The following is a 16,299-nucleotide window of genomic DNA, read 5'->3' as shown; positions in this document are numbered from 1 at the left end:
ATTTTTCTTCCAAAAGAGCATAATACTTCTCACATATATTTCTGTTGGAGCCCCTGCTGTTTGAGGCTACTCACTGTGCCAGATTACTTTGGGTGGCAGCATTAGTGGAAGTGCAAATAATCAGTCAAAGATCGACAAGCAGCAGGATCTATTTTGCTAATGCTGACTGCAGTTCATCTGTCAAAGCCATTTCACTTTCCCAATATGTGTGCTATTAATTTGTCATAGGAAAACTAGTCTAAGTGATTTCTAAAATTATTTCTGAATTTTAAGAACAGACAACGGAGTTGTATACACATGCAAGTTGACTTCTTGGAATTCTACACAGAATTCTAAAGGCATCACAAGTTGAGAGTTTCTTTTCTTCCACTTTTCTAGTTAAGAAAAATTTGCAGGTTAGGAAAGGCTGACCTTAAATAACAAAGCAAAAGACAGTAGCCCAAGGAGGATAATCTGGCCCCACCTGCTCTTTCTCTAGAAATGAAGGTGTCTAGACTAAGATGTCTTCATTGCTGCCAGGACAGAAAGAAGCAGAGGATTCAAAAGTGTGGGAGTGCCTCCTCTATTCAGAAAAAAAAAATGTAGCAAGATGCAGGTGAAAATTACTGTACAGAGAGATTTTTCAGTTTCGAATAGTACGGCTGGCTGCACAGAAGTTTCCCACAAGGTTACATTTACCTTGATGAATTCACTACACCCCAAGGTCTGGTCTCAAGCTGGCAAGTTAAGAAACTTGATTTTACTGAGTATGCCGGAAGTAGCTCTGTCACCCCTCAGAGGCACACTTGCCTTAATCAAGTTGCAGAGACCAAATGCCTGCTTATGATGATATAATGAGAAGCAAGCATATGGGAAGCCAAGTTATCAGAGGGTTTCATGGTGTGTGTGGAAGGAGAGCACAGGAGCGGGACGATCTGAAAATGAATCTCCCAGTGCAAGGTGCTTCCAGCCCTCTCACCCAGGAATATGTCTGCCGATGGAATCATAATGTCAATTTATTGTACCGAAGCTTCCTCCTTCCTGGATGGTATTTGGATATCTCAGCATTGACTTGACGGATACTTTCTTTTGTCTCTGCTTTCATTATAGACCAATTCCTTTGGCTTATGCACTTTTGGATAGTATCTTGGCTCTGCTCCTTAACAACCACTGAAAGCAACCCCACCTGCTGTTTTTGACTCTCAAGTCCTTGAGATGGTTGTGTATTGTATGCCCTATGTATGTGCAGGGCCTACTTCCCGTAGTTCCCATATACTCACAGCAGCAATTATGTCAACTAATATACCTATGAATGGGGCCAGGCACGGTGGCTCACACCTGTAATCCTAGCACTTTGGGAGGCCAGGGCGGGTGGATCACCAGAGGTCAGGGGTTCAAAACCAGCCTGGCCAAGATGGCAAAACCCCATCTCTACTAAAAATACAAAAATTAGCTGGGCATGCTGGACACCTGTAATTCCAGCAACTCAGGAAACTGAGGCAGGAGAATTGCTTCAACAGAGGAGGCAGAAGTGGCAGTAAGCTGAGATCTCACTGCTGCACTCCCACCCAGGCAATAAGAGTGAAACTCTGTCTCAAAAATAAATAAATAACCTATGAATGGATAATTAATGAGCACCTATTGTGCATCTGAAACTCGGCAAAATGATGCACATGGGAAAGGTGTATACTCCCACCCCCCAAATACTTTTGTCTGTTGGTGAAGGGCAAACTACTACATGTAAAAAAAAACTGAAAAATCATCAATGGTAGTGTAAAGCCATAAACGTAACAGGAGTTATACAGACGGAGGAGTCGAGTTAAAGTGAAAGTGACTCTTCCTTCATAGAAAGGAAGATAGAGCTAGATTCCAAATGGTAGGTGGGAGAAAGAATAAGAAGTGATTTTCCAGTCTGGAAAAGGAAGAAAGCCTTGTTCAATGTAAAGTCAGATCCTTAAATTGGAATAATAAACGAAGTAAGTGACATAAAAATTATTGCCAAGTCTAGGGAGTATTGGAACATAGTAGGTACTCAAAAATGCCTGTTGAATAAGTGACGGAAGTGGGACTACAGTGAGAAACAAGATTCATTTGGTGGTACATGAAAGAGTAGACATCTAGAAAATGAGGAAGAGCTATACAGATGTGATATCTTATCAGAGATATGAAATATACTAGAGATTCCCATAAAATAATTAATTTCCCAGTTCATTTTTTCTCAGTTAAAGGGCAAGCTCTTTCCAAGTGGCATAATTCTACTTGTAGAAGTTCTGCTCAGAACACACAACGTTGAACAGGAAATTTTCCAGACAAATGGCACACAATGAACCAAGTAGATAGTCCTGCATAATAACCATTTACCTATGCATTGTCTATTCCTTCCTTTTTTTGAAATTCAAAAGCTTTTTCCAACATTCACATCATGAGAAGGAGGCACATTTATTCTCATTTTCTTCCCATTCTCTTTTCTTGACTTTCTCCATTTCTCATTTATTTATCCATTCCACAATATTTAGTGCCTATTATTTGTCAAACATGTGCTAAGTATAGTGTATGCCCGGATTTTTCTTAGAAACTAATGTGATGCCTATCTCATGGACAAAATAGACAGGGAGAGGTTAGTAAACAAGAAATACCCAGCAGCAAAACTACAGAGCTGATGTGAAATAAAGGAGCAAGATGCAGTGGTAAAGAATGACAGGAAAGAAAACAACCAGACACAGCAGCCAGACAAAGAGGCTAAGACCTGAACAGTAGGAAGGAGCCAGCGGTGTATGTGCATACATAAATGTGTGTCTGTGTGTGTGTGTGTGCACATACGTGAATGTGAATCTGTGTGTGTGTGCATACATGAATGTGTATCTGTGAGTGCCTGTGTATGTGAGTGTGCATCTGCGTGTGTGAGTTGCATGTGTGTGTACTGGCAGTGAACAGGTGACAGAAGCCTGGTGCTCCAGGCAGAAGGAGTCGTATACGGGAAGACCTCGAGACAGAAACATCCTCAGCTCATTTGCAGACCCTGGAAAAAAAGCAATTTCCCAGCATGTGTGGGGTTGAAGGATGAGGGGGAAGTGTGGAGGTAGATGAGCTCGGTGTGGTTCAAAAGGCACAGCTCACAAAGTGCTGCCTAGGCTAAGTAGAGTTTGGATTTTAGTCAAAGAGTAAGTGGGATGGTAATAGATTCATGCAAGAGCAACCTGGTTTCTGGATGGAGACTAGGTTTGAAGGATGCAATGTACCAACACTAGAGCTGTAGGTAGAAACGCAATCACCCTGGTAGAGCTATTGGTGGCTGAACCTGGAGAGAAGTAGTTACAGAGAAGCGGGTGGATTTCAGACATATTTTAGATGTAGAAAGACAGGATTTGTTGATGGGCTGGAGTTCAGGAGGAGGGAAAATAAGAAAACAAAAATGTCTGCTTATCTCTCTCCTATCTCTTTCCCTATTCCACAGTCTACGAATGATTTTGTAAATTCATGGTGTCATTTTCCTATCTCAGGTTAAAGAAGAATTTAACAGCAGTAAGCCTCAAACAAAAGCATTCTGATTTTAGACAATGCTACCAATAAGAAGTAGAAATATCTCAAATACAATTCTCGCATAAGGTTTTTAGTTGTATGAGAAAGAAAAGCAGTAAATACTAGCATAACCAAATGATAGGGTTTGGCTCTGTGTCCCCACCCAAATCTCATTTCAAATTATAATCCCCACAGGTCAGATGAGGGGCCTGGTGGGAGGTGGTTGAATCATGGGAACAAACTTCCCCTTTGCTCTTCTTGTGGCAGTGAGTTCTCATAACATCTGGTAATTTAAAAACGTGTGGTATTGGCTGGGTGTGGTGGCTCATGCCTGTAATCCCAGCACATTGGGAGGCTAAGGTGGGTGAATCATGAGGTCAGGCATTCAAGACCAGTCTGACCAACATGGTGAAACCCCATCTCTACTAAAAATACAAAAATTAGCTGGGTATGGTGGCATACACCTGGAATCCTAGTGACTCGGGAGGCTGAGGCAGGAGAATCGCTTGAACCCGAGAGGTGGAGGTTGCAGCGAGTCAAGATTATACTGTTTCACTCCAGCCTGGGCAACAGAGAGAGACTCCATCTCAAAAATTTAAAAAAATGTGGCACCTCTCCCTTCACGCTCTCTCTCCTGTTCTACATGGTAAGATGTGCTTGCTTCCCATTCTCTTTCCATCATGCTTGTAAGTTTCCTGAGGCCTCCCAGTCATGCTTCCTGTTAAGTCAATTAACTATGAGTCAATTAAACCTCTTTTCTTCATCAATTATCCAGTCTCAGGTAGTTCTTTATAGCAGTGGGAGAACAGACTAATACACCAAACCTTTGTTATCAAAGAGGAAACCATTATCTTTCATTATGAAACTGCTAAAGACACCACAAAGTTACAATCTCTATCTGCTGGTGATTTAATTAATGTGAAAGACTTAATCATATGAACCAATGTGATGTCGAAGTCCAAACACACAACCCTCCTATAAAGTAGAAGTTTGGTCACTATATCCCCTGCTGGCAATGTTTATTATATGTGGCTGTGCAAACAGGGGAAGAGACAGCACATGGCCTGACTGCAGAAGCCATGTTACAGAACCAGAAGTCCTGGCCCAGTCACTCCCACACCAAATTCATTCCCCAAATAAGTCTTCTCTGTCTCCAAGCTTCAGGGCATGGTATAAAGTGAAAACAAGAAAGTTCCACTTTTGAATACATAGCCAGGCTTGTTGGTAGAAACAGAGCATATTTTGGCTGGGCACAGTGGCTCATGCCTGTAATCCCAGTGCTTTGGGAGGTGGAGTTGGGTGGATCACCCGAGGTCAGGAGTTTGAGACCAGCTTGGTCAACATAGTGAAACCCTGTCTCTACTAAAAATACAAAAAAAATAACTGGACATTGTGGCAGGTGCCTATCGTCCCAGCTACCTGGGAGGCTGAGGCAGGAGAATCACTTGAACCCAGGAGACGGAGGTTGCGATGAGCTGAGTAAGCACCACTGCACTCCAGCCTGGGCAACAAGAGTGAAACTCTGTCTCAAACAAAAAAAGGAAAAGAAAAGAAAAGAAAAAGAAATAGAGCATATTTTTTAAAATCTTCCCTCAAAATCACTTTTTGAAGTAGACTTTTTCCCTCCTTGAATGTAAATGTAGCAAGTTGAAAAATTAAGTCCATAGGTTCCTTCTTCTCCTGAGTCCTTGCCATAATGTGGCCAATACCAGAAAGACTTGTTCCATTTAAAGTCTGATCATTAAATTAGAAGTGACTTAAAGGAACTAATTGCTCACGGGAGATTTGTTCTTTTCAAGCAGTAGAACAGAGAGCTCTGTAATATCCTGTGTTCTAAATTATAATTATGGCCAAAATAGGTCTTGATCCAAGCACAAAAAATCCTTCTCATATTTTGCAGTTCTTAATTAGAAGCATCTGACCTAATACAATTTGGTTCAAAAATGTTAGTAATGCAAGTAAAACTCTTGATTTTAGAAATTGGGTTTTTTTTTTTTTTTTTTGGTTTATGCTGCTGTTTTCTCATTTTTCTTTACCTCTGCAGGGTCATTACTTTTAAGCAGTCCATCAGTTGCATGGCAAATGTATTTTAGAGATCTATCTTTTGTTCAGGAACCATATTTGTCTGGGAGAAAAATGTCAGAAATTCAGTGTCTGAATTCTGTGTCTGAAGAGTACATCTAGGCCATACCCATGTCAAACAGACAGAGACAATGGTTTTATCCTGGTTTGACTTCAGTCTAAACTGGTTCCACATCCAGGAATAAAGCAGAAAGAGGCAGGTTATGGATTAAATTGTGCCACCCCAAAATTCATACATTGAAGTCCAAACCCACAATACCCCAGAATGTAATTTTATTTGAAAATAACAGATGACACTATTTGATATAATTGAAATATGTATATATAATTGAAATTTCAGATGACTCTATTTCAGTTAAGATGAAGTCATCCTGGAATAGGGTGGGCCCAATCCAGTATGACTGGTGTCCTTATAAAAAAAAACACCATGGGAACAGACAAATACACATGGCAGGGAGAATGCCATGCCAAGATCAGAGTTATGCAGCTACAAGCCAAGGACCTACCAGAAGCTGAGAGAGAGGCCTGGGACACACACTTCCCTAAGGCCTTCAGAAGGAGGGTGTGGCACTTTGCCATGGCAACCCTAAAAAACTAATGCAAGGACCTTGTAAATATGTCCCACAGCACTTACCTTCTTTATGGACTGCTATATTCTTCTTTACAAGACCGCTTTCTTTCAAAACTATACTTTCTTCTTACTTGCCAAAACCTTAGGCAATGTAGAAGTACCTCCTTGCCTTGCCCAAGGGTTCTTCATTCTAAGTGCATATTAAAAACCCTCAGGTGGTGGGTTGAAATCACTGAGCGGCTTCTCACTGGCTGCACTACTCAGCCACATGACCAAGCAGACCATGTGCAAGCAGATCACCCTGGCAAGGCCATGGATGCAGAGATAGACCCCTGACTTCCATATTACAAAGAGGAGCAAAATGAAAGCTATTACTTGGATGAAGTTCCTGCCGTAGGATTTGCAGATTAACCTAAGCTAAGTTTACCTTTGCATCTGGAATGACAAGAGACATGGTAGGGCAGAATCTTCAGAAGATGAACCAAGGAGCTTCCTGTGATTCATGGGAGAATGGAAGAATCATCCTATCGTCCTACTGAGAGGGAGTTAGGGTGCATATGTTTGGTGACAGGAGAGTACCATACCACTGGAAAGGAAGGACCATTCGAGCACAGTGAACCTTCTGTTTTGCAAACAACCTGCTAGACCCTCACCCATGGATGCATGGGGGAAAGTATAAAATACAGAAATATGATTTAAAGCATCTGGGGCATTGAGAACTCAAGACCCAACAGCATTGGTACAAGCAGTCAGGAATGGAGGGCCTCACGAGACACCGCTCTCCTGACAATGGATGTGATGAACCTCACTGAAGGCATCAGTGAGCTGCTTCTGCAGCCTCTGCAGTCAACAAGGAACAACAAGCAAATCCTGCAGCAACAAATAATCATGCTCAGGGCAACCAAGAAGACTTGTGCTCAGAGCACCACATGATCCATCATCTAGAAACTAACTTAGCTTGTCTGGAGGAATTTAAAGAGGGGCAATGGCAGGGCAGGTGAAGGAGGAGCCGGAGAAAAATACTTATTTGTGTGATTCTTCTTGTTGTCCTCACTTTATCCCCAGGAAAGTGTGGCCTAAGGAAAAGAAAAAAAAAAGGATGCAGTTTCTTCTGCACTGTATTTGGCATTAATACAAAGACATTGATGAGCAGAGTGTCAATCACAATAAACTGAAATCAAATTAAGAGTACTTGTGAGAGCTCTGATGATCTGGGACATTTTAACTAGTAAGTTCACAGCATTATTATTAAAAAATCAATTTCATGAATGAGTGCCTGTTTGCTAACACTCTCACCTCGTCAAGGGAAGGAAAGATATGAATATACGATAAGTCTTGAGAGTCCTTAAAACGTGATTCACATTGTTGCAGAAAAGAGGACAGGAGAAAGGAGGTGTTGATGGAAAGAGCGAGATGGCTCTGGGAGAAAAGATAGTGCAATGCCGCAAAGATGAACTGACCAAACACCGAGGAAAATCAATCAAAACCAAATCAGCAAGTCAGAAAACATCTAAAAGCCACAGGACATGTTTCCAACTTCTCTAACACAGTAATTTGCCTTTCTAATAAGTACCCCAGTTATGATTCTGGGAAAGTTGAATCTCAGAGGAAGTTGCTCAAGATCAAATAAGTTATTAAAAGAACTATGAAAAAAATGCTGAAATTCTTGAATTCCATCTGGCCTCTTGCCCTCGCCAAAACACTAAGTTTCTAATTCCATTGCAAGGCCCCTGAATTCAAAATCTAAAAGCATGACAGGACATGAAATAGCCCTCTCTCCTAAGTGAAAAGATTTCCTTTCCCCATCACCAATGACTCTGACTGTTTCCATACATTCTCTGTTATAAATTCTATCACCGTCTTTCACAGAAGCTCTACTTATGGGACTAAATATTGAACTGTTGGCTTAATAACATCTGACTGAAAAATGGGTACGTGTTTCTCACTTTGGGTTCATTGAATTTGGACACAGCTCCACTGTGAGGAAATGCAGCTCCGTATCTGATGGCTTTTACAGCTGTAAGAGGGTGTGGAACCCAGTAAGGACCCACAGGATTAAGGAGGAAGCAGGAGATGTCCCTTAAAGCATATTGAGATATTCCCACCTGCATATGTGGTGTGGGTGGAGAGGGGAAGTTATTGTGCAGGAAAACATGGGCATGCTTTCCGAAAGCATTGCTCTGCAGAGAAGGAGCCAAAACTGTAGGGATTATGTTCAGATTCAAGACCTCTGCACCAAACCTATCAGAACATCAGTCCATGAGAAGCAGTGCAGGGAAATAATGTGTTCACAAGTTAACCATTATATTCAGTGTTCCTTACACTTAAAAAATAAAATAAAAAGCTCTTACTATATCTTCTCTTTATCAGCCTGGGAGTTTCGTGTCACTTTTGAGTTTCTGTGGTTGATACTGTTAAAACACAGTCAGATGGGGGAAAAAAAAAAAAAGCAACTACAAATACGACCTTTCCCAAGCCTGACATAGTCTCCTCTGTTGAGATTCTCTTCCACGTATTTAGAGAAGAATACGGTATTCAGGTCTAGGGATATGATGTTGCTTGCTTCATGGTAGGTGTGAAATTAAGAAAAATCTTAAGTGTCCCCACCCAGAGATGATGTTGTAGTGATACACAAGGATTGTCATAAAACAGCTTCCTGCCCCACAGAAAATGTTTTTCGCTTGGTCTCAAAGTTCAAATTATTCTCCCCAACAAAAGAAAAATTAAAACCAGTGTTCCCATCACTGCTAAGTGGGTGAATCAATGACGCCTTTGAGCAAGAGAGCCAGATAAACAAAGAAGAACTGCAATACCATCAAATCAAGGATACTATTGCCAGGGTGATAAAGTACAGCAGTGGGTGTTTTTGCAGAATGCTGAATGGAGAATAAACCACTTGGAAAGCAAATGATAAAAACTATGTGTTTATGGTAAACTTCTAGGTTTTTTTGGGGGGGTGCGGGGAGGACATAAGTACAAACTAAGGCTTCTGAATTTTTTTAAACAGCTTAAAAATATTTTAAATCTCTACATATGTATGTCAGTCCTTTTTAACAGAGTAACATAAGAGGAGTCTGGAGTAGTACTCTCCACGGAGAATCAGAATATGAATCACCTAAGATGAAATAAGAGAATTCCCCAGCCCCACTGAGTTGAGGACATCATCAATTTTCATTGAGGACAGATCCAAAGTTTAGAAGTTCGTATCTGAACATGATTATGTATTATATCTGGTTCACACATAATCGTGTTCCAGTTAACTATATCATGAACTATTATTCTCATTTCCAAGTTTAATTCTGTTTCAAATAAATTTACTGAAAACCTTTTATGGACCAGGGAGCGTGCTAGATAGGCCCTGTAGATATGAAAAGTATGAGTTCAATCATTCTCAAAATCCTTTTATCTTTTTACAATTCCCAAATCCTCCTCCAGATATTACCATAACAAGCCAGGTAGAGCTCAAAAGATTAGTCACAATTTCAGTGGTCAGCATCCCGGCTTAAGAATTCTGCCTGCAGCTGTGGGCACTGAATATTAAAAACTTTTTCTCTAATTGGATGTTTCCATAAAAAGCTTTTCTGATTGTTTCTAGAAACTATTTGGTAACCATATAATCCACTAAAATGGAATCTTCAAAGTTCAAAGGAACTCTCGAAACCAGACACCTAAAGTACATTTCAGACCCTCTAAAATTTTAAGGTGGATATTTTTGAATTGTGCTCATTAAAACACTCCTCTACCAAAAATGAAGCAGCCGTGGTTGAACTATTTAAGTGATCTAATGACCTGGAAATCTGGGGATTTCTAACACCTTGCTTTCATCTCTGGGCAAAACTATGAGCTTTCATTAAAATGAAAATCAAACTTAAATAGCTCAGACACTTTCAAGCTGTGAACATCAGCCATATGTGCAAACCTGGGCAAGTTCTGTCTCTGTGGGGTTTTGTGAGTGGGAGGAGGAAATGGATGATCAGATGACCAGACAGATGTTCAAAAAGATCCTGGGACAGCAAGACAACTTGCATCCATTTCAGCTTCCTTAGAGGCAAACAGAAAGGACAAACAAAAGCCCAGAGGTAAAGCAAAGAAAGCAAATTACAGGCCCGTAGCCAAAGCAACTTAAAGGCACAAGACGCATTAATTGCAAACACATTTTCTTAGGAACAAAAACACCAATAAAGGAGGCAAAATTGTGATGTTAGTACCCAGTGAATTTGTAATCACAACAATGGCGCTTCAAATTAAAAAAGCGATGAAACTTGAGACAGTTTCTAAAACCTATGCATTATAGCTGATATAAAAACAAAAGACTGAGATTTAATCTACGTGAATCAGAAGAAACCTTGCCTCTGTCTTTGATCTCCAAAGAAATGTGGGTAATGCTTTTTTCTGCTTTCAACAGCTCACAAATGCCTTTGTAGAAATCGGTCTGTAAAAAGCTAAGGAAGGCTGCATAGAAACCTAAGAAAATGGAGAGAAGAAAATAAAAGAAAGTCTCAAAAAATCTTTTGTATATGCTACTCTGTAAGGGATCTTGTTCACTGACTTTTCTCACTCTGGGCATCAAATCAGTGTATAAGGCAGTTAGACTTTACAATGAGCCCCATTGGCTAGAAACCTAGTTGCCATGACCTGTAACATCATTAAACAGCTCACTCTGTACCAACTGGTTAGGACCATTGCACACTTGTCTTCCTGGGATCCACACTTACCGTTTATCAAAACCAATCAGCTTCTAGCAGTTATGAATTACATGGCAAGAGATTCTAATAGATAGGAAGTGTTGATTCTTCCTTATTTATCTAAGTTGACCTCATACCGGCATCAGGCAGTGATGAGGATTAGTTGAAAAAGCCGTATTTTACCAAACCATGTGGTTGCCTACTTTACACAAGACATCTGTTCTAGGAGCTCCCCTCACTTGGCCTAACACCTCTCATTGCTTTAACTCAAGAATCTAGTTCCAAAAATATTTTTGCCAAAATAAATGCTGGCAAGTTCAGTTGGCAACTAAGAAATGCAGGCTTAAGTTAATTAGGTTCTCCTGTTTCCCTGTTCCCTCAACGGGTTTAATCAACTAGGTACCTATTCTCATTTTCCTAAATAAGCTGTTATAGATTCTTCAATAAGTTAGAGATTCTCTGCTGCTTTTCATTAACCTAAGTATATTTCACATGAAAAACAAATAGAGTAAAAATTCATGTTCACACGAAAACCTGCACATGCATAGTTATAGTGGTTTTATTCGTAATTAACAAAATCTAGGACTATCACAAGTGTCCTTCACTTGGGGAGTGGGTGAACAAACCTCTGTGCCTTCATAAGATGAAACACTGTTCAGCACTGACCTTGCTAACACTACAGATGCCTCCAAAAACAGAGATTAGCCTCAGAGTCATTAGCCCAAGTGAAAGAAGCCAGACTCAAAAGGCTACAAACTATATGATTCAATTTATGTGACATTCTGGAAAATGCGAAATTATAGGTTGACTACAAAGTAGCATGAGAGAATCAGGGGTTACTAGGACTACTCTCTATGGATTGTGTTGAAGTGCTTTTGTCAAGTTGTGACATATATGTACTGTATATATGTATGATACCTTTAAAAATACGTATATTTGTGTACAATACCTTTATAAAGTATATATCTAATACCTTTAAAAATGAAAGAATCAATAACTAGACTCCTTTTGAAATGAAAATAAAATGAGAAATATAAGAGTTAGGGCACATGAGAACGGAAGAGAAAGATGATTCATTCCACATCTAACTTAACCTGCCGTTGACTGTATCCAAGTCTCAAGGATGCTACTAATGTTGAAAGAAAAACTTCAGCCAAATTATATGTAAGAGAGTTTAACTGAGCAAAGAATGAGTTGCCAATCAAGCAGCCTCCTGAGTCAGAGTAGGCTCAGAGCCTCCAGGGCAGCCGCGTCGTGGAAGAGGATTTATGGACAGAAAAAGGAAAGTGACATACAGAAAATGGAAGCGAGGGACAGAAACAGCCGGATTGGTTATAGCTCAGTGTATGGCTTCTTTGAACATGGTTTGAACAGTTAGACCACAGTTGACTGGCCAAAACTCAGTGATCAGCACAAGAGCAGACTATAGCCTGTTGACAATTCCATTTAGGCTACAGTTTACGATGTACACAGAAACCTTTAGGCCAAACTTAAAACACGTAAGGAGGCAGCTTTAGGTTAAAATTGATTTAACACTAATGAGATCAAGAGGTTATAAGAAAAAAGAAAAAGAAAAAGAAGACGAATCTAATTTCTGCCTCTCAGTGTTTGCTCCCCATCAGAGGCTGCATACAGCTGGTCGCCTTCAGACAGGACTTGCATGTGGAGCTGCACTTAGGAATGGGCAGTTGTAAATGGGAAGGCTTCTTATTGTCTTAGTCCATTGGGGCTGCTGCAGTAAAAATACTTTAGACCAGGTAATGTGTAAACAATAGAAATCTATCGCTGGCAGTTCTGGAGGTTGTGACCCAAATGCCAAGAGACGTGGTGTCTGATGGGGGCTTAATCTCTGCTTCAAAGATGGAAACTTCTCGCTGCATGCTCACGTGGCAGAAAGGTGAATGAGCTCCCACAGGCATCTTTGTTATAAGGTCACTCATCCCATTCTAATCACCTCCAAAAAGCCTCATTTCTCAATACTGTCTGCTTTGGGGTCAGGTTTTAGCATTTGAATTTGGGGGGAATGCATGATTCAGACCATGGCAGCTAATGTATAAAAGGTTAAAACTGTCAGGTGGATTTATAGGCAGGCCTTCAAAACCTGCTTATCTACAGTACATGTCAATAATGGAGCCCTTGGTCCTAGCATGAGAATGTAAACAAGTAGCTATGAGTTGTGCTCAGAAGGAAGCCAGCAGATCAGGATTGACTCACCCTTTCCTCATGGCAAGATCAGTCCTAGGCAAACTTTAGAAGCAGACGACTTGAGTCTTTTTGGCCTGTTCCCTTTGCATAATTCTCTTGCCAATCTCCTTCACCTAGCCATTGTCCCAAGGGGGCATTGCCTTCAAAAGACCTCCATCCTTAACAGATGGCTGTGCGGCAGTCTGCTGCCCTCCGCATCAATGTAACCAGCCGGGTTTTAGGGCAGAAATGTCTTAATGAAATTGCTTCTATTAAAATATAAAGAACAAAAAAAGTCTTTTGATTCTTCCAGGGGTATTTATAATCAAAAACAGACGTATTGCTGAGTCAGAAGGAAAATGTAATTTATCTAGCTTAACATGGTTTATTTTAAATAAATAAACTTGAACCAAACGTAAAGTTTCTTGCCTTGTCTATTACTGTATATCACTACTTAAAGTAAAAATTGAATAAGAACTAACTAATGAAAATTAGGGCAGGCACAGTGGCTTACTCCTGTAATCCCAGTAGTTTGGTAGGCCACAGCAGGCAGATAACTTGAGCTCAGGGGTTTAAGACCAGCCTGGGCAACAAAGTAAGACACCGTCTCTACAAAAAATACAAAAATTAGCAAGGTGTGATGGTAAGCACCTGTAGTCCCAGCTACTCAGGAGGCTGAGGTCAGAGGATGGCTTAGCCTGGGAGGCAGAGGTTGCAGTGAGCCAAAATTGCGCCACTGCACTCCCGCTTGGGTGACACACCCAGATCCTGTCTTCAGAAAAAAAAATAATTAATGTATGACTCTTAAGATAAAATCTGAGAGAATGAAAATCAACCCTGTTGATAGTCAGATTGGGATGTTCCTAACAGAACAACAATTATTTCTAACAAAACCCATATAAAGCCACGAGGCAGCTGCAAATTGACCAACAAGTTTTTCTTTTAAACTATCAGTGCTCTCTTACAATTAATATTCGCAGAGCCCCCTTTTTCCTCCCATCCTCTGGGCAAAGCTCACTGAGACACATATTTGCTGAACTGATGCCAACCAACCCAGAACTGAGCTCAGCTCCCTGCACCCCTGTGTTCATTTCCTGAGGCTGCTGTGATCAAATACCAAAATTGGATGTCTTAAAACAACAGGAACGTACCGTCTTGTAGTTCTGGAGGCTGGAAGCCTAAAATCTAGGTGTGGGCAGGGCCCTGCTCCCTCTGCTGGCTCTGGGGAAAACTCTGCCCTTACCACTCCAGCTTCCAGTGTTTTCGGGCAATCCTTGACATACCTTGGCCTGGATATGCTTCACTCGTCACGTGACTGTCTTCTCCTTGTGTGTCCTCACATCATCTTCCCTCTGGCATGTCTGTCTCCGTGTCCAGAGCTCCCCTTTTCATAAGGATGCCAGTCATGTTGGATTAGTGTCTACCCTAAAGACCTAATTTTCACTTGATTACTTCTGTAAAGACCCTATACAGTCAAATTCTGCAAATAAGGTCACATTCTGAGGTACTGAGGGTAAGAGTTTCGATACATCTTCTTTGTGTTTGTGGGAGGGTGCCATAATTCAACCCAATATAATCCCTTCTCAGAATCATTCAGCATAAGTCCAAGAGCTAGAGTAGGTGGCTCCCACCTTCTTCTACTGCGTGTTCCTCAGTTGCTCTGTGCGTTCTCCCATGCAGCAGCAAGGTGAAGAATCTCATCTCTCACTTCAGATGTGTTCCCAGTGGACTTTGAGAGCTGGGCTCCAAAAGTTCTAATGTCATTTTAGAGGCTCTCACGTACTGTCACAGTAGACGCACAATGACTTGCTAAACTCTGCTCCGACAAGCCCAGTCTAAGCTCAGTACTAACCAAATACTTATTTCCATGGGTGATACAACACAATGGTTAGTACTTATAACCAAACCACAGAACTACATAACTAGCATTCAGTTGGAAACACTTGTAATTTTTTTTTCTTTTTTTGAGACAGAGTCTCACTCTGTCGCCCAGGCTAGAGTGCAGTGATGCTATCTTAGCTGAATACAGCCTCCACCTCCTGGGCTCAAGTAGTTCTCAAGTAGTTCTACTCAGCCTCCTGAGTAGCTGGGATTGCAGACAAATGCAACCACGCCTGCCTAATTTTTGTATTTTTAAAAGAGAAACTAGGTTTCACCATGTTGGCCAGGCTGGTCTCAAACTTCTGGCCTCAGGTGATTCATCCAAAAATCTCAGCCCCCCAAAGTGCCAGGATTATAGGCATGAGACACTATATCTGGTCACACCTCTATTTATTAGAAGTTTCAGATTTTTTCTAAACTTCAGTCATCCTATCTGTAAAATAAAAGTATAATAAGGCTTTCCTCATTTATGAGGAGTGTTGAATAAGTAATGTATACAAAGTGTTCACTCAGCACAGCCTGGCCACCTGATAATTATTTAATAAACTTTTGCCAAAATGATGATTGATAGTGATGTCAATTACTAGATTAAAATTACTGGGAGAATGTCAGGAATACTAATTTCTGCAGCTTTCCAGGATTTACAAAATTTCACAATGAAAATGCTAGACTGGTCCTTAGAGATCCAGATTTAACCTTCTCCTGTGTTGGAGGAAAAAAAACTGAGCACCTGATGAAGTGGATGTCTTGCCAAAGGTCACATGAGACCACGAAGAAGCTCCTGTGGTTCTTGCAATGTCAATAGCACCCAAAATTGAAGACCTTTACTGAACTCTTAAATTAGACACAACCTTACATAGGCCATCTTTCCTGAAAATAAGTCTCAGGATAAAGAACCGTTTCTTATCTGCTTTGAGTTCTCTATCAATTTCCTTCAAATGTCAGTGCTAAATCCTCTGTAGGAGGACTTAATTATATTGAAGACAGAAACAGAAAATGTGGTGACAATCCTGCTCATATTAGGCATAATAAAGTCGTTTTTAGAAGTGAATTAAATTGAAATACCACTTATTTTTATTCCCCCACCTGGCCAAGTAAATGAATGACATTAGATTTTAGAATTAAATTTATGAATCCTAGATCAGAAAGTTTTTCTAGTTTTCTAAATTTAAACACAATCCAAAAAGAAATGGCTGAAATTAATATTCTTAAAGAGAGAAATTTGAAGTTATAAAATACAGCCAAGCACAGTGGCTCACACCATAATCCCAGCACTTTGGTAGGCCGAGGTGGATGGATCACTTAAGGTCAGGAGTCTGAGACCAGCCTGGCCAACCTGGGTGAAACCTCATCTCTACTAAAAAAACAAAAGTTAGCTGGGTGGTAGTGGAGCGTGCC

At 40.6% G+C, this 16,299-nt stretch overlaps 1 protein-coding gene across 3 annotated transcripts in view; it reads right to left on the bottom strand.

The window, feature by feature from the left end:
* NEBL (nebulette) overlaps positions 1–16,299 on the bottom strand; it is a 490,627-nt gene that overhangs the window by 15,962 nt on the left and 458,366 nt on the right. The window contains exons 25-26 of one of the 3 annotated variants that reach the window (XR_005197309.1): positions 6,215–7,227; positions 5,535–5,623 (exon numbers count right to left, since the gene is read on the bottom strand). The exons of 1 other annotated variant lie outside the window; for it this stretch is intronic. The gene's annotated coding sequence lies outside the window, so the exon portion shown is untranslated. Of the gene's footprint in view, positions 1–5,534; positions 7,228–16,299 lie in introns of all 3 variants that reach the window. One more of the 3 variants, XR_005197308.1, reaches the window with a different exon arrangement.

The sequence above is a fragment of the Cebus imitator genome, unplaced genomic scaffold (assembly GCF_001604975.1).
Source record: "Cebus imitator isolate Cc_AM_T3 unplaced genomic scaffold, Cebus_imitator-1.0 Scaffold456, whole genome shotgun sequence".
Classification (NCBI taxonomy): domain Eukaryota; kingdom Metazoa; phylum Chordata; class Mammalia; order Primates; family Cebidae; genus Cebus; species Cebus imitator.
The sequence above is the reverse complement of the archived record's forward strand: the minus strand, read 5'-3'. Positions and strand labels throughout refer to the sequence as shown.